Raw genomic sequence first — 19,613 nt, 5'->3', positions numbered from 1 at the left:
GTGAATTTAATTCGTTCTCTGGCCAGACGAACCCACATTTGGGAAGAGGAAATGTCTTCCTCCCCTACATTTACAATTATTATATCTCCTGATGTATGGGCTCTTTCATCACTATAAAATGTCCCTCCTCATCTCTAGTAATCATTTTGTTTTGAAGTCTATTTTGCATGATATTAGTACCACAACTTCAGCTGTCTTATGGTTGCTTTTTGCTTGATATATCTGACAAGTCTGTCTTCCCTGTCATGTGTGACCACTGAACAAACTCCAACTCTGCTCAGGTGGCTTAGTGGTCAGCTGCTGATTACACAGAGGTTTATATAATTGATTGGAGCAATAGATCTCCCACCTTTTGTGGAAGTGATGCGGGGTCGGTGAGCCGAGGAGTCGAAAGAAAGATTTCTTAGACTCTTAAGATCTGGCAGTAGTGCTCTTTTATTTAGATAATAGTGTAGCATGGGGACAGGACCCATGGGCAGTCAGAGCTTCCGCTGCTGCCGCTTCTGTTGCCCCCGCTGGCATGGGGACAGGACCCATGGGCAGGCAGAGCTGGTGCGTGGGGACAGGACCCACGGGCAGTCAGAGCTCCTGCTGCTGCCGCTTCTGCTGCCCCCGCTGGCATGGGGACAGGACCCATGGGCAGTCAGAGCTTCTGCTGCCGCCGCTTCTGCTGCCCCCGCTGGCATGGGGACAGAGCCCATGGGCAGGCAGAGCTGGTGCGTGGGGACAGGACCCACGGGCAGTCAGAGCTCCTGCTGCTGCCCCGAGTTGAGGGTTAGGGCTAAATTTAAGGCATAGGTATGTGAATCATCTCTTTACAAGACAAAGGAAAGAACATGAAAAAAAGTTAAAATGGTATCAGTGCAGGTGGGGTCTGGTTGTTGGGTGATCCCATGACTTTTAGACAAGAATCAAATCGGATTAAGTAAAGGTCAGAAGCCACCACCCTAAACCAGTTACATGAGATTGCCAGACAGCAACCAACTTAAGTTCTTGCCTTCCCCATTAAGAGCTTCTAGGGATAAGGCCATTCCCCCTTCTTCCTGGCACAGAGAGGGAGGCATCTTCACAGATAGAGGTTTCCCTTAGAAATGTAAATGTTTCCCAACAAAGGGGCAAACAAATTCCACTCCTTGGAGCCTGAATCTCATCTGTAGTTTTAAAACTAACCAGCCTAAAGAATCCTCATCATAAGCCATTTTAAAATTAAGCAGCCTAAAAATCCTCATCAGGGGGACTCTGTGTGTGTTGAAGGAGGCCTTCACTGCTCGGGCAGTTTACAATTCTACCTTAGGCTTCACTTCTTGCTTTCACGGCACCTCAGCATCTCCCGGAGTTGGAGAAATTAGGACCTTTTTAGATCTTTCCCGGGCAAGTGCACAGCCTTACACGTGCATCTGCCTTCCCAGATTCCCAGGAATATGTTGGAGCTTTGCAAAGCCCCATATGGACATCTCTTTCCCCAAATCTCCCGTTGTAATTTTGTACAGTCTGGTTTGCCACAGTGTCGTTGCCACCTGTATTAGTTTGTTATGGCTGCTATAACAAATTACTACAGACTGGGTAGTTTAAAACAACTGAAATTCATTCTCTGGCAGTTCTGGAGGTTAGAAGTCTGAAATCAAGGTGTTGTCAGGGCCTTGATCCCTCTGAAGTCTCTAGGAAAGAATCATTCATTCCCTCTTCCTGGCATCTGGTGGTTAATGCAATCCTTGGCATTTCTTGGCTTGCAGCTGTGTCACTCCAATCTCTGCCTCTGTTGTCATGGGGCCTTCTTACCTCTGTGTGTCTCTTATTTGTGTCTGTGTTCAAATTTTTTTCTTCTTATAAGGACACCAGTCACTGGCTTTAGATCCCACCCTAATTCAGTGTGACCTCATTTTAACTTAATTACACCCACAACGATCCTATTTCCAGATAAGGTCACATTCACAGGTACCGGGAATTAGGACTTAAATACATGTTTCGGAGGACACAATTACAGATAGGTACACAGTGATAATTCTCGTTGGCTCTTTGAAAGTTCCAAATCTGTTCTGCCCCTTCCAGTGACTGCCCGGCGGATGGCTTTCATAGCTCCTCTGCTTGCAATTCTGCTGCTTTTCAAGGCTTCCTCCGGGCTGAGGAGTGGAGACAGGGAATGGGACAACAGGAGGAGCGGGAGCAGTGGTGACAGTCTCATTGTCTCCTCAAATCACACCAATTAATTTGCTTCCATGGGCTTGCTTTAGTGGCAACTTACTCCACCGGTGGTTCCTGAATCTACTTTATCATTGAAATCATCTGCAGTGATTATATTTATGTTATATAACATAATATAATATATATTTAAAAACCTAACTCCAGACCTGCTAAATCAGTCTTTGGAGGCTGGGCTGTGGAATCTCTCTCTATAGATAGGTTTTAACCACTCCCAGGTGATTCTGATTATAAACAAAGTTTACAAACCATTCTATGCAACACACTCAAGACAAAAGTTTAATGTTCTCTTCTCTCTGTTCCCAGTCTCTGGCAGTGTCTGGAGTGTAGCAGATGCTTAATCAAGCTGTGGAAATACAGTTTTATTTCAGCAAGTGTGGGAGGTGTGCTGAATTAATTGTCCTTGTTGTAGCCATGTCCTCTTGACTATTTCCCTGTAGTCTTGTTCTTCCACTTCTAAAACACTTTTGCTTAAGCTCATTAAAAATAGGATGAGGAAGAACAAATATAAATCTGTGTAAATGGTGGTGGGAGAGGTGACAGGGTGTGTGCCTCATTGAAAAGCATATTGTAGTGGTTAAGCGCTCTGGGGTGGGAGAAATTCTAAGCAGTTAACAGAAATTTTCTCTTTTCTACCTATTTCCCTGGAGGACCCCTCCCCCCCTGACTGAGCCAATGATATTTATATCCTCAAAAGAGGCTGTTTAGTCTAAGAGTGAAGAGTCAAATTGTTGTCTTTCAATTCCAAAATAGGTTCTTGATATTCATATCAGAGAGAAAATCTTGAAAGCCAAGGCATATTTTTTCTGGTCTTTTTTTTGTGTGTTTGCTTTTTTGCTTTTTTTAAAGATTGGCACCTAAGCTAACATCTGTTGCCAATTTTCTTTTTTTTTTTTTCTTCTTCCTCTCCTCAAAGCCCCCCAGTACATAGTTGTAGATTCTAGTTGTAGTTCTTGCCGGTTGTACTATGTGGGACACCGCCTCAGCATGGCCTGATGAGCGGTGCTAGGTCTGTGCCCAGGATCCAAACCAGCGAAACCCTGGGCCGCCGAAGCAGAATGTGTGAACTTAACCACTCGGCCACAGGACTGGCCCCCTGTTTATTTTCATAAAATAAAATGCAGATACAGAAAGTCACGTAGAACAAGCACATAGTGAATTATTATAAGGGGGACATCCTTGTAACCATCACCCCCCAGGGACAAGAAACAGAACTTCAGAAGCCCCTCCAGGAGCCTTTCCTTGTGTCCCATCCCAATTACAACTACTTCTTCAATCCCAAAGTAGCCTCATCTGGATATTTGTAGAAATCATTTTCTGGCTTTTTTATGGTTGTATTACCCAAGTGTTCATCCCTTGACACTGTATTTTAATCTTACACAATTTATACTTTCTTTTTATTTATTTATTTCTTAATTTTTCTGTGTGAGGAAGATTGGCCCTAAGCTAACATCTGTTGCCAATTTTCCTCTTTTTGCTTGAGGAAGATTGTCACTGAGCTAACATCTGTACCAATCTTCCTCTACTTTATGTGGGATGCCACCACAGCATGGCTTGATGAGAGGTAGTAGGTCCACACCTGGGATCTGAACCATGAACTCTGAGCTGTCAAAGCTGAGTGTGCGAACTTAACCACTATGCCACCGGGCCGGCCCCTTTTTTTATTTTAATGTTTTTAATTATAATTTTTCCATTTTGAAATCATTTCAAACTGACAAAAATGTTACAAAAATAGAACAATTCCTGAATACCCTTTACCAAGATTTTACAAATATAAAAACATCTTACATAACTACAGTACTATTATCAAAATCAGGAAATTACCATTGGTATAATCCTATTATCAAATATACATATCTTATTCAAATTTCCTTGATTTTCCCCCTAAAGATGGTTTTCTATTTTCATCATTTCTGCAACATTTATTATTTGGATTTCTATGTAAGGAAGAGCTTTCCTTCAACTTCATTTATTCATTTAACCATTCATGTATTTGTTCATTTGCTCATTGATTTTACTATCCAAATTGTCCCAGACTTGGCCAATGGCGGTCCTTTCTGGTTATCTCCTATCTCCTTCTGAAATAGCCACATCACTTTTTGAGCACTCCCTTCCTTTTTGGTATGGGCTCATCTTGTACATTTGCTGCCCCTGCTGTATCTAGCATTAGCCATTTCTCCAAGGAGCCCAGATTGCTTTAATTAGAGAGTAGTATCTAAAAATCAATATCTGAGTGCTAGATGTGCTTAATGACCTTGCTTTTAGGGCTTTTTAACAGACAGGGCTAGGAAATTTTATATCAGTGAATACATATACACATCTATATCCATTTCTATATAGTCCATGAGTTCATATTGATATTTACAACTTCAGTTTATACCCAGAATTAATTCCATTCTTCCCCCCTTTCCTTATTGGTAACCCCTTTTTCCAACAATAAAAAATGTGGCATGTATGTATATTTATGTGTGTGTGCGTGTGTTATACTTATTAATTCAATCTTAGAGTTTATGGAAAGTTGTTTCAGAGTTCCTAGTCCATATCCTCATGAAAAAAAAATCTACTGTTTAAAGTACAATGCTGTGTACAATTCTTTTTGGACTTTCGCCTTAGAGTATAATGAACATACTGTATCCAAAGTTCCTTAGGTAATTCTTCCCCTCCACCCCTTCGCTGTTTTCATGTTACTCATCTGGAGCACAGTTAACTTGTTTGCAGCCCATTTTTGGTCCCCCTCATCCTTATGGCTTTTATTTATGTTTGTATGCTATTATTCTAAAACTATGAGAGCTGCATGAGTGTTTTCCTATTTTGCCTTCTCTCTTCATGAAAGGTGGCATCCTATGGATACTCTTTTGTACTTTGCTTGTTTCACTTATAAATATCTCTTGAAAATCACTCCATATCATTAGTTCACGTGATCTTCCTACCTCCCTTTGCACAGCGTGGTATTCCATCAGGGTGTGTCATACTGGATGTACATACTACGTGTTTTTTAACTTAATATTTTCAAGTCTCTTGTAATCAATATATATGCTCCCCTTCCATCCCATCCTTTGTCTTACAAGTTTTTTTTTTTTTTTAAAGATTTTATTTTTTCCTTTTTCTCCCCAAAGCCCCCTGGTACGTAGTTGTATATTCCTCGCTGTGGGTCCCTCTAGCTGTGGTATGTGGGACGCTGCCTCAGCGTGGTCCGATGAGCAGTGCCATGTCCGCGCCCAGGATTCGAACCAACGAAACACTGGGCCGCCTGCAGCGGAGCGCGCGAACCCAACCACTCGGCCACGGGGCCAGCCCCTATCTTACAAGTTTTATGTTGATGAATTTGGAGTGTTTGCTTGCCCTGTCAAGCTTCCCACAGCCTCAATTTTGCAGATTTCAAACTCATGGTACAGCTTAGCATTTTTCTCTGTCCCCTGTTTCCTGAAAGTTGGTACTTAGATTCAGTGGCTTGAACAGACTTATTAACTGTCTCTTTGACAAGACGATATGTAGCGGTATGTTTTGCAAGAACAGCTCATAATGTCTGTTTTTTCTCCTTTTTTTTTTTAAATGTTAGCAGTGACTGATGCTCAAAGCTTAGATAGATTAACTCACTGGGGTTACAAAGTGGTGCTATTCAAATTTTTTTTTATTAATTACCTAGAAAATTTTATAAGGAGACACTTCTCCTCATTTACCAGTTGGTTATTGAATTATACATTTCATATAGGAAAGGCAGGATAAATACTTATTTCCTTATATTTACCTAGTCTTATAAATAAGAATTTTTCCTTATATTCTTCAAAAGATGATCATCATATTTTTTACTATTAATATAAATTCATAGAATTAAACATATTAGATGGATTTCAATTAATTGCCATTTATATCTTTATTGAAGCTCAAATTATCCTCTCTTTGGCCAATGGGAGCTTTCTAGTTTGGCTCCTGAGTCCTTTTGACGTGATCCTAGTATCCTTTAATAATTTCCTTGCCATCTGGTATTACAAGATTTTCCAGGTTCATTATGGATCTTTCCTGCCCCAGAGCTGGAATTAGCCATGTCTCCAAGTCCTGGTTTCTTTTAATAGAAGTTGATATTTCAAGACTACAATCTGGGCTCTATCCATTGCTTTAGAATTGGTCATTGTTTCTAGGCCTTTTCAGTGGATAGATTTAGAAAGTATAATAATTCCTAAAATAAGATAGAATTCTACCAGCAAGAGAGAGAAAAAATATGCAGAAGTGCAATAGAGGTAAACATAGGTGAGTGTCCCTAGTGGGCACTAGGACTTGCTCACCTTCACACTGAACATGAGCCCTGGGCGGGGAGGGGGGGGTATGTGACAGAAACTGGACAGATTAGAGGATAATGAGGATAAAGGGAATCGATGCCTTATTCTCAGGGCATGGGCCAGGAAACTGAAAACCTCTCTGAGAAACCACAGTCAAACACGGCGCTGATATTGCAGAGTTGCAACATCTAAGGGAGGTATATAGGCGGATGGACCTGAGGGAGGCCTTGCACAATGGTGTCAGAGAGAAGCTAAGATTTCTTTGGCCTGAGAGTGGGCCTGTGGATCTTGTGACACCTTAGGTTGGAGTTATCATGACATTAAATAACCTGGATGAACCCAACACACAAAATTCAAAGGGGAACTTGTCCCTTACAGCCGCAGATTTGGACAGCCAAAAGCACTGGAGAGTGTATGTTCCACTGTAAACCAGGTGGACAGATCTAGTGGCCATGGACAATGGAACTAGGCTTCTATCCCCTAATGCCAGGTCAATAAGTAAACTTTCTCGAACTTAGATCATTCCTATGGAGAAGAGAAGAAGTAAGACGGAGGGATTCCTAGAGTAGCCAGTTAACCAGGAAGCACTAAGAAAAACCAGAAAGAACTGAACTTACCTTGATGTGGCAAGATTAAGTTTTCTGTCATCAGCAGGAATGAGGCTCAAGAACTGAGTTCTGTTACTGAGAAATAAAGAAATTTCTACTTGTGCACACTTTTTATTAGCTATTTTCTTAGAAAAAAATTTACGCGCTTTTAGCTTTGTCTGTAAAAGCGAGAATGTTAACTGCCATATAAAGTCGTTATGAGAAAATGAGTGTAGAGACTTATTACAGTAACCTGGAGCAGAGTAAGCGCCCATCAGGTGCACTATGGCAGACTGAGGAGAAAAGCTATGAAATGCCCTTATCATGACATTCATAAACCACTCAGACCACACCCATTCAGGATTTTAGGAAGTCTTATTAATGTCATTATGAGAACTAGTGAACATAATTCAAGAGTCCTGAGAACCAGAAAACAAATTTAATGGTCCATAACTCTGGGAAAAAAAAAAAGCATTTCATTGTGCCCAAGGATGGCAAACGCCGCCCCTAAGCTAACCATGCTTTCGTTCTTCTTGCCAAGCATGCTACTTATCACGTGATATGAGGATGTGACGGGAGTCGATAGTAAGACTCACTATTTGAAAAAGTGACCCCTTTCCAATTCCCAGATTTCTTCCTCTTTCAAGTGGCAGCACTGGGGGCATAAAGTTTCATCCAGCGGGTGCTGGATGGATGGATGCTTAAAGAGGCCAGAGAGCGTGTTCCACAAAGCCTTCGGTGGGAATATGTCCTTTAAGTGACCCACCTCAATAGGTGAGTTCTCCTGGCACTACAGTATCACAGAGGGCAGTAATTGTGGTTTATTGGCTAGACCAGCTCCAGCTGCTCTGACTGTGCAGGGCTGTGACTGTGGGTCCATCGACAGTGTTAAGAGTGTCAGTTTGGCAGATGCCATTATTACCTATGCACTGAGCTTGGTTTAAAGCATTTTGCTTCCCACTACTCCCTCCATCAACATATATAGAAAGCTCTTAAAAATGATAAACCATAAAAAAACTGCTTTACATTCTTTTTGTAAGAACGTCAAGTATAAATTAAAAAGAACAAAACAAAATAATGCCATATTATTCTATGCTGTAATATCCACGAAGCACTTTTTTATGGGCCTATAATATCCACATAACAGCTTTTTATAGACAAAATATTTTTACGTGTACTATCTTGTTTTATTTATCCTCACAAAATCCCTGTGAAACTGAGGGAGGGCTAGATCGTAGAAATCTGCAGCCGCTGTGATGGTTCTTCCCAAGCCGGGGCCCGCGGAATTACCGAGATGGTTATCATAGCAGATCAGTCAGGTTTTTCATTTTAACAAGAGGTCCTCCTCCTTGAAAAGGTAAGAAGCTAAGGAGTTTTATGCGGATTAAGATTTCTATGTTCCTAAGGCTGAGCCACTTTGGACTGCACGTTTCAGGTTTAGGGGAAAGCCAAGTCAGAATTCAAACGTCTTCTTCAGGCTTCTCCTGTATTTGGCAGGTGACTTAAGAGATACAGACTGATGCCAGGAAATCCTCGTTCTCAGATGTTAGCGCTTTCCTCTGCACCCCCTCACCCCATCTTTACACATCTTCTTCTTTTTCTCTATTTCAGGTCTCAGGCTGGGCAGGGGTGGGATGGCTAACCCTTCTGTTTATGTCCTTAACATTCTCCTCCATAATTTGAGACTTTGTCCCATTTTTACCTTCATTTGTCCTCTCTGCACTGGTCTTTCCTTTGGACAATAGGTCCCTTAAGGCTGCCCCAGCCTAAACCACCACCACAAACAGAAATCCCATCAGCCTGCTTTTCCCCTTCACGCTGCATCTCTCTCTTCCCGGTGATCTACGCCAGCCTGCCATCGGATTTACCTTCCTCATATCCCACTCCATCATTCAACTCCGCTGCTCCAAAGGGCTTCCCCGTTACATGAGGTCCACACTCCGAAGCCTGGCTCAGGCCCTCTGAGACCTTCTCAGGTTAGTACACAGTCCTCTCATGTTGTAGCCTGTGTTTGTGCCAAACTGAATTACTCAGTGTTGCTTTATTGTTGCTCCATCATTTTAACACACAATCCTAGCTGGAATGCCACCCATTACCATGTGGCGTGCCAATATGTGTCCGTCCTACAAGTCCTGGTTTAAATGCTATCTCCTCCAAGATGTTGTCCCGAGGTACCTCAAACTCAAACCAGTTCTCTGAAGTCCCTCATCACTTTCTTTGAATCTCCCTTATTATAACGACTGATGTATGTTTTTTTCATCTCCTCTACACCATTGCATGCCATTGAAGTGAGGAATTATACTTTACGCGTGTTGTAAAAAACAAATTGCCTTTATGCTGCAAGCTATCAATAGATGTTTTTCTAAATAAATTATAATTAGGTGGAAATGATAATAAATTTGTTTAAATGAATATTAATTTTTATCCTGAATAATCACATTTTGTAATTTTCAGTCCTTGAATATATTTAGGAACTATATTATGCGTGATTACTAAAGCTCTCCTGTATACTTTATACAGCTTTCACTTCATGATATGTACATAGTAGGACAAATATGAAACAAAGTTCTTGACTCTGTACCCTGGAAGTCCAACTGACTTTGCACCCACACATACCCTCCCACACATAGTCTTCCTCCCCAGACCATCTCTTTTTTTACAAACGCATTCCTAAACAAGACATCTAGATGGAATCTGTTTCTCTCAAAATCCCTCCTACACCTGCCCCCTCCTCTTGCCCTACTCAAGGTCCTTCTCTCTGGAGACCAGCGTCAGATGTCTGACAGCTCGAAGCAGCAGTTGCCTATTCTGAGGTGCCATTGTTTGAAGGAGTAAAAGTGGGGGCAAGTCCAAGGCGGACAGTGAGCCCTAAGCTGAATGACACATGGCAATGGACTCTGTCCCTGGGGATGAAACTGCCTAGTAGAAGGACCTATCCAACAGGACAGTCCCTTGTCCCATCGCTGTAACTCAAGGAGAACAGGGGTCTCTGGGCACACTGGCTTCTCTACTCAACAGTCTGTGGAACTAGGATCTCTAGTGGTTCCAGCCAGCAGCACCAATCCAGACTCTATTACCCAAAAAATCTGTTATCCCACGGGTAGAAAAAAAGGAGAAAATGCAAATTAAATTAAAAATAATTTACACATCTATGGTTCTTTTGCCTTCATCTAAAACTTCCACTTTTACCATTCTCTTCTTGATAGCCCACTTATATCATCTTTTCATCATCCTTATGTCCTTGTTTCTTGAACCCAAAGAAAGACCTACAGACTGAAATGGGAAGCCAGTGAGGAGAATGCTGGACAGATATTTCCAGGCTCCAAAGCTGAAGGTAGGCCTCGACTCTCACTGAGTTTGCCTCTGGACTATGTGCCAGGTTTGTGGGTGGCAAGTGAGGTGGGAGTAGCTCTAAGTGTCCACAATCAGGCCTTCCTCTCCAGGCCACTAGGCTAGTATCTTCCCAAATGAGCTATTTTCAAAGTATTAGCTGACCCCAAATACCTCTTGCTTCTGCAAGAGGCAAGAATGATAAAATGAAGAGCACATAGTTCCCTGCATCTCACTTACCACAATTTTGGTGAGTTAATTAAGGTGTATGTAGTCACCATCTATATCACCTTTAATATATGGGTCCCATGAGGGCAGAGACCACATCTGCCCGATGTTCTTTTCCACATCTACCTGCACAGCGTCTGGCACATAAATGGTACGAAGTCCTTATTGAATAAATGGAGGAATGGGTAGGTGGTTCAAAACTTGGCTAAGGGGCACAGTTGGTGGGTGGAGACACATTTGCTGATCTTTTCTGAATACACACACACTTGACTGTATGCACACATGTACGCAGACACACACATCTTTCACCTCTGAGCTCTATAGGAGTTGCCTGTGTGCCTCTCCTTTACTCCTCTGTTCTTCCCAGCCAGGCCATTCCTCCTGGGATGCATTCCTTTTACCACTTTCTGTCCCTTCAGTCATCCTCTACCCTACCCTTCTTTTAGATGGTCTGGAACTTTCTCTCCTTTATCATGTATTGGCATGTACAGATGGTCCAGGGCCCTCAGTGACAGGGGAAGGGTGCACGGGAGGGCAAAGGCCCACTTGACAATTGCATTGAGGACCAGTCCTGTTTGCCTTAACACACACAGGAAAAGTGAAAGCTGAGCAGAGGTCTGTTCAGGTCTTGCATGTCCACAGAAAGTGGCTTCCAAGGCTTCATCTTCACTACTGACAACACCTGCGCTCCAGGCCTCAGCTGCCTGCTCAGCATCCCCACAGAGTTCCTCCTGCCCCCGCAAATGCAGCGTGCCTCAGATTAAACTCATCACAGACTCCTTCTGTAACGTTTATCTCTTTAATGCTGCAACTCTCATTCCAGAGTTTCAGGCTAGAACCCTCAATTGCTTTTTCTCTTTTCTTTTTCTTTTTGCACGTAAAGAGTCACCCTAAGCTAACATCTGTTGCCAATCCTCCTCCGTTTCTTTCCCCTCCCCAAAGCCCCAGTGCATGGGTGTATATCCTAGCTGTAAGTCCTGCTAGTTCTTCCGTGTGAGCCGCCATCACAGCACGGTAACTGACAGACAGCTGGTGTGGTTCTGCGACCGGGAAGTGAACCCAGGCTGCCAAAGTAGTGAGCATGCCAAGCTTTAACCACTAGGCCATCAAGGCTGGCTCTCAATTGTTCTTTTTCAATCCATTTTTGTTTTCCTTAACCCTTATATTCTGTGTCACCAATTTCTATCGATCCTCCCTTTGAAACGTCCATTAGATTTTCCCCTTTGTATTGAGGTCCACCATTGCCATCTCAACCTAGATTTTCATTACTATAGTCTTCACTAAGTTATCTTTTTTAATTTTAACATTTATATCCAAATTCACTGAGCAAATCAGTCTGACCTTTCTACAGCTTCATTTAAAAAACAGATGAACAACTTTTGCTTCTCATTTCTAACACAAGAAAACCCAAAAATTCATGACTGACTTCTCAAAATCTGGTCCCATCCTAGATACTGGTCCAAACTTATGTCCCAAGATTCCTCAAGACACCCGTGTCGGGCCACTTGTCTCATGGTTCTTCACAAAAACAACAAAAACATATTAAGCACCTACTTTGTGCCCGGCTCAGTGGTTGGCAGTGAACATGAGGCAGAATCCAAGACACGCATGATCCCTGTCCTCATGTATCCTACAATCTACCTTGGATTTTCTCCCTTCTCTTATCTGCCAATAGTGCTCTGCCACTTAACATTTAATCACATGCCATCATATTACTGACTTATTCATGTATTCAACCCAGGCTTATTTACTAACTATGGAATCTGGGTGGGGTGCTGTGCTAGGCAGGTGGAAGCTTCAAGCTCTGGAAGTTGAAGATTCTGCTGCCATTATATTCCCATCGTCTAGCACAGTGTGTAGGTGAGTAGTCCACAACCCTTTCTAAATAAGTGAATCACATAATAAAAGGTTAGAAACATTGACCTATCAGAATTTAGAGGAGAGAGGAATCAGAATGTTGAGGAGTTTGCAGAGGGCTGTGCTTTAGAGGATGTGTGGGATGTGCAGACTGAGAGGCGGGAGGAGGGCATTCCGAGCAAGTGCAACTTCGAGGCGAGGAGGTGAGGCTCACTGCTCCCCCCAACTATCTGCTCCCCTCTGTTTCCATAGTAATGGAGTATAAACCGCCCAGCTAGCCCTTGAACCAGGATTGTCCATACAACTATGTTCTCAATGATAAAATGGGGGCAGAAATAATGTGTACAATGTCCCCATCATCTGCTGTAATAGTCAGAGTAGGAGCGGTTATGTTGTGGAATCAACAACACAAGGTCATTTCTTGCTCACAGAAATCTGCTGCAAGCCCAAAGGACTTCTTTGCATTCACTCAGGATTCCTGCATGTTACCACCTCGAAGCGCTCCACACTGACATGTGTTTTGTGGTCACGAGGACAAGGGAAGTGAGAGCTGGAGAGTCTAGCACCAGCAATGAACACTCCCACGCACAAGTGACTCCTGCCACACTGGCTCCTGTTACTTTGTTCAAAACCATGGCTATGCCGAACTACCAAGAGTGAAGAAACGTAACCCTCTGTGTGCCCACGAACAGAAAAGAACTGGATATTAGTGCATATCGTTGTCTATTACACTTACATAAAACGAAATTGTGTATCAAAGACTTAATCCCTACTTTCTGAAGGCTGAAACACCTATGTGGCATCGACCAGTCTTTGGCCATAAAAATAAGGGCAACCCTCTAGGGGATGGTGGAAGCACAGGATGAAACGGACCTGAGTCCCTGAATGATTTGTGGAGCAGAGCCACTGCATCAGCCCGGAACTCCCACCTCTGACTATTGCGGTATTGCGGGAGAAAGAAAGAAACTTCTATCAGGGTAAGGCCCCTGTGTCTTGAAGTCTCTCTTTCTGTAGCTTAGTCTATACTCCAACTAAGAGAGGAAAAATCTAGAGAGATGCTGGTCTTGACTGGAGTTAGGGCTTGTGTAAGGGAGCAGTGCTGAAGCCTTAAAATAGACAAAAGGAATGTCAAGACACATCTGGTTGTTTCCAATCCGATAATAAACTGAGAACTAGTAGGAACCAAAACACAGAAATCATTTTTTTCCTGGTCTCTTCAAGATCTAGCATATTTCTATATCCAAAGGGTGTTCTTTTGTAGATAGTTGTTGGCTGATTAATAAGAGAAGAAGAAACAAAAATATGAGAAATCAAAACTCTATATCAAGCTATACGACAGACACAAGACTCTCTGAAATATAGCAGACAGCCCCAAACAGAGAAGGACATATACCACCTTGGCACAGAAAACAGTGTAGAAGGCCAGTTTCCTAACGGAAAAGGAGGTGATACTTAGGTGAAAACACCCGCTGATCCATCGCTTCTCCAAATGCACAGCGTGAAGCGGCTTTATCCTTTGCCATCACTAGAGAAAAGGAGCGGGACTACATGGGAGGGGCTTATATATTTTGCTCTTTAAGTTTTATTTTATTTATATTATTTCTTTTGGTTTTGCTTAACTTGGAACAATAGAGAAGGATTCAGGATTCTCAACCAAGAGGTATATTTCATTTGCTTTTTCATTTAGAGTAATTTTTCTCTCCATAGTCATACTCAATAATTTTTTATACTCCACTTGACTGTGGAAAAGGTCCGGCTGTTGGTCCAGTAGAAACACTACATTTCAGTATTACAGAATAGCCATAATAAAGCAGAATACAGTTCTCTTCTTAGCCGCAATTAACTGAAACGCACATCAACCAGAAGAGGGTTAGTACTCTGATCTCATATCCAGATAAATGTCAGAGTGAAATGATAGCTTTTAAGAGGCTGCCTGAAACGATGTAAAATAAAACAAAAAATTAGAGAATTGACAAAACAGTTTGAGGAAAAGTAAAAATAAACATGTTGACGATAAGAATGCATTTATAACCTGACTAATTTATGATGAGGTATTTACGTTTATCTCATTAATCTGCTCATTACCCAATTTTCCTATTAAGTTGGCTCTATAAACATTGATTTCATTAGCCTCAAAACACGTTCATAGTGAACTCATTGTAAATATCTTTAACCAAAGGCAGCGTGGGGAGAGCATGGCTCCGAGTTCTGACGCGGTGGGTCAGGGAGGAGCTGATCGTAGTAGAGGCAGTTCCGGGAGCCAAGAGGGAAGTTGTGGAGGAACTGGCTGAGGTACGTGCATGACACGTGGGAAAGCAGAGCTGAAGCTCAGGAAGATCTGAATTCTAGTCCGTAACTCTGACAGTGACCAACTGTAGGGCTTTGGTGTTGAGACACAAGAGGACTAAACTCACCCAGTTATGAACCAACTGTATTGGCAGAGGAATCAGAAAATTATTTCCTTTTTAACTATAAAAACTAGATTTGAGAAGAGAGCTTAAGTGTGCAGACACCACGCCCTGCAAATGTTGACCCCGGAATTAGACAAACCTACCCCGCTCGCCCCAGACAGAAGCGCCTGTGGGGCAGAGTCCAACCCTGAAAACCTGGGGCAAGCAGGAGCAGGGCAGAACGTGCATGTCCTGCGACAGATCCCCAAGTGAAAGAGGGGCTGAGGGATGAACCCGCAGGCCTCGTTCCTCTCCCAAACTCAGGGTCCTCTAACGCACTCCACCTCCAAGGGGGAAGTAAGGGGCCAGGAGGGTAGAGGGAGCATTCCTTCGTCAGGGACGCCAGAGGAGTGGAGCAGCGATCCCTCCCAGGGACATCACTTCAGCTTTGTAGACCTCAGGGTTTCCTATCTGTAAACTGTTATCTCCAGGGTACCTTTTAGCTCAAATACTTAGGATTTTAAAATGCCTCTTTGGGGCAGGACTGGTGAAGAGAGGACAGCGCTCCTGGGGGTCACTTAGAATGGGGACGATGTTCCTGAGCTAAGTGGAAATGAACTCGATGCCACTGCATGATTTTATTCTATCACATTTCAACAAATATTTATTGAGTACCTTCTACGTGACAGTGAACAGAGTGTTAGACAAAACAGATCAGGTCCCCACCTGCCTGCCCAGCGCTTACACTCTAGTGAGGAGAGACATTAAGTAAACAAGCTCAAGAATGTGCAGTTGCCAGATGCAATAAGGGCTTTAAAGCAAGAAAACCTGGAGGGGAGGGGAGCTGTAGGGAGAGGGAGGGAACAAACTTCCAGGCAGAGGGAACAGCATGTGCAAAAGCCCGGAGGCTGAAATGAACCTAGCATATCTGAGACGTTAAAAGAAGACTCTGGCTGGAGTTTAGTGAGTAATGGGCATGAGCGATAAGAGTTGAATATAGAGGCAAGGAGGCATTATAGAATATGCAGGCAGGGCATTATAGAATATACCAAAAACTTTGGATTTTATTACAAGTGAATGTAAACCCAGTGAGGAGTTTTAAATTAAGGAAAGATATGAGCTAATTTATGATGGTAGAAAATTACTCAGCTATGTGAGAATAGATTTGGGGGCATGGAGGATCGATACCCCCATGAGGCAATGTAAGCCATGTAGACAAAGCCACAGAAGAAAAGGGAAAATGTGTCCTTCAGTTCTCTGGAATGCAGCCCCAGAGCTCCTGTGTCACAGTCATCAGTGATAAGAGCTCCTGACACTTCAGTGGGTCATTAGAACCAATATGGTTAAAAACTGATGGCTGCGTGGGATGACGTTAACCTGTCATTTTGTGTATTAATGTTAACACTATTTAGTGCTCAGTTCAGAGGAAAAGAAGTGAATTTTTATCCAATAATTTCCCAAATACGATTTATTCCAAATAGATGTTTACACTGTTCACCAAAATGGCATTCCTTATGCTCCGCCCACTTCCAGCTTTCAGAAAGACACATCTGCAATCTGGATTCTCAGGTCAAATTTTGTCAGGAAGCTCCACTCCAGTTTATTTCCCCCAGAACCCAACTGGCTTTTGACCAACTAATAAGTGAACTAATTTGTGTTCACTGTGGTGCTGAGCACAGTGGGGTCTCCGTGGTGAGTTTTCATCCTGGACGGGGCCTGCTTACGCGATCATGATGACAATATCCGTGCCCTCCCTACCAAAAAATATTTCCCACGCCTTAGTGTCTGGGCTCCCTAAAATATTTGCTTTCTCTGTATTTTTATGCAAAGGCTCTTTGACAGGAGGAGATGTGAGAGCAGTGTGTATTGGGCAAGTAAAACCAAATTGGCAGTCTGAAGCGTGCGTGTGCGTGTGCTCAAACAAAGTCCCTTTGTCTTGGTAAAGAAGGGGAAGAATGGTTAGGGAGAAGATGGTTTCATCTTGATGGTGTGTTTCAAACCTCCCATTACTTTTATAAGCAATAGCTGGAGGTAATGCCTTTCACCACAACAGTTGTCCCCAAATTACTATCAAGTCATCAATGGCAAAAAGTGCCTGTAAAATACAAAAGCAAAGAAACAAACAAAAATGAGAGACTGTGTTGACTGCCCCGGGAGCTCTCCCTGAAGGAAGCCCCACTAGTTACCTAACTAGTTACCTCCTAAAAAACAGGTAACTTGATAATAGGCCCTAGGGAGCTGTGGGTGGGAGAATCACCTGTGATCATTCACAGTGTTGGGACCACCCACACGTAACCACCTACTCCATTCACTCTACTCGTTCAACCAGTACTTACTGGGTGCCTCCTATGGCCCAGGCCTCATCAGTCAAGAAAAAAAAAAATTTTTCTGAAAAAGACAGAAATACAACTCAAAATAACTTCAGCAAAAAAGGAATTTATGAGTTCGTATAACTCAAAAGTACAGGATAAAAAATCTAGCTTCAGGTGACATTAGAGAAAAAGCTCCAAGGGTTTCTTGTGGGATCCAGTCTTGGCTCTGTTTCCTTCAATGCTCACTTCATTCTCATGAGTAGCTCTCCTTGGAGGGGAGGCATCCCCTGGCAGATCCAGGCTCACCGTATAGCAACCAAAGTGGAAGTTGAGCTTTCCCTTCTCCACAGTTTGAACAAAATCCACCCAAATGGCTCTAATTAGACCACCATGTGCAGATCTGAACCAGTCATTGACTGATGGGGGCTGGCCAGTGATTTGTGCTACTTTTACCAGTGGAATCTGAGTAATGTTCCAACCTGCATGAGGCAAGAGGGGCTGAGTTGGGGATCGGACGCATACAAAGAGTGGGTAGGGTAATTCCCTAACGACACTGTAACTGGAAGAAAGTGGGTAGTGAAGCAGTAGCTATCCACTGAGTATTTAAACAGCACTGGCCGCTGCACCAGGTGCAGAACAGCCTTGCCCTCACAGTCTGTGCGCGGGAGGAGGATGGTTCCACCGTACAACACTGGAAGTGCTGTAATTAGGGTGACCCCGTATTCTAGTTAGCCAGGACAGTCATAGTCTATGCTGATGACTAGTGTAATTATTAGCAATGCATCCTCTTACTCTCCAAAGTGCCTTGGTTTGGACAGTACATCATATGGCTACCCTAACAATAACTGATATATGTTCAAATGCACATAGAAGGAAAGGAGAGGGAACGACTAACTGAAAGAGGTGAACGGTGTTGACTGGAAAGGCTTCATGAAGAAGGCGAGAGTTTACCTGAAGATTGAAGGATGTGTTGAAATGTTCCAAGTGACTGAAGAAGCCAAGAGCGTCCAAGCATCAGGACAGTATGAGCAGTCAGTTGGTGTACAGGAATTGCCCTCACACTTTTGTGATCCAACAGGCACAAAAGTGTGCAGAGGAAAGGGATGGGCAAAGGGCGGGAAAGTGGGCTGGGTGAGCAGCTCTAATCCAAAGATGAAACGCTACGCTGAAATGGTTCACCCCACCTACAGAGTCCAGAAGAAAGGCAAAGACTTCCACGGTTTAGAGAAATTTTAGAAAACAGACAAAACTCTGCCTTTTATTTCTGGTCCCACGGAATGCTCTGAAGTATGTCGAACCTTAGAAGTGAATTTAGAAGCTCGTTTCACCTCACTAAGATTCCCAGCACCTGCTGCTGAAGATGTAACCCAGACTCGAAGATGAAAAATGTCCTCTGTCAGGCACAGACAGATGTTACTGGTTTGGATCATATGTCATCTGTGACTGAAGTAATCATGAACGCGAAATGAAAAAACAAACAGTTGTGTCGTATAATATACTTTCTGCTTATCCTCCTTGTGAGATGCATTAAACCAAAAGACAGACAGAAGCAGATCTATCACAGGGTGTCAACAGAGCCACTACATTTGTCAAAGGAACTGGAAGAAGTGTGAGTCGTAAGCTGTTCCTGTAAATTGTACCCCAGATATGCTGATTATTTTGCATTATTAGCTTCACACAGCCAAAGGGAAGTTTTGTTCTTTAGTGTTAAATTATTATGTTTGCAGTTTGAGAGGGAAAAGAAAGTGTAAGCTTGCAGTCTTATTACCTATGAGAATATGGCTTCTTCCAAGTGTAAGGTTTTCTCCTCATTATATCACAATTCTCCGTCCCCCTGCAGTGCAATACCCTAAGATGTCAAAGTGTATTTCACACAAGGCAAGTCTGAAAATGAATAATGGAGTTGAGTGTATTATAATTTCAAATGCTTTATGTATAATAGCTAATTATTCTCCGGAGTGCCTCTGTGAGTGGTGAGGTAAAACATCTTTGTGTAACAGAATAAAAATGAAACAGGAGGATTAAACTCCAGTGAATCCTATTCCTTTCTAGCTGTGGCCATTGATGGAACAGATATTCTGTTGTCCACACCATACCACTTAATTAGATGTAAAGAGAATAACTTAGTCGTTAAAACAGATAATCTTTGGGGTTTGATGGTGAGATTGGTGTCCGTCTGTTCTCTTCGTACTTCTATTTGACTTCTCCTCCCTCCCTGAAACTTTCAGACATCTTTGCAGCTCATATCAGATTATACCACCTCTCTTGTAGCTGGCGCCTACTAACCTCCTGGTCCCCTCCCTTTATTCATAGATGATTTTGGTATGTGAATCCCTATCATCTTCTCTACTCCTGTATCGAGCATTTTTATTGGTGGCTTCAATATCCTTGTGAAAAACTCACCCTTCACGTGGCTTCACAGTTCCTTGGCAT

The sequence above is a fragment of the Equus caballus genome, chromosome 1 (genome assembly GCF_041296265.1).
Source record: "Equus caballus isolate H_3958 breed thoroughbred chromosome 1, TB-T2T, whole genome shotgun sequence".
Classification (NCBI taxonomy): domain Eukaryota; kingdom Metazoa; phylum Chordata; class Mammalia; order Perissodactyla; family Equidae; genus Equus; species Equus caballus.
The sequence above is the reverse complement of the archived record's forward strand: the minus strand, read 5'-3'. Positions refer to the sequence as shown.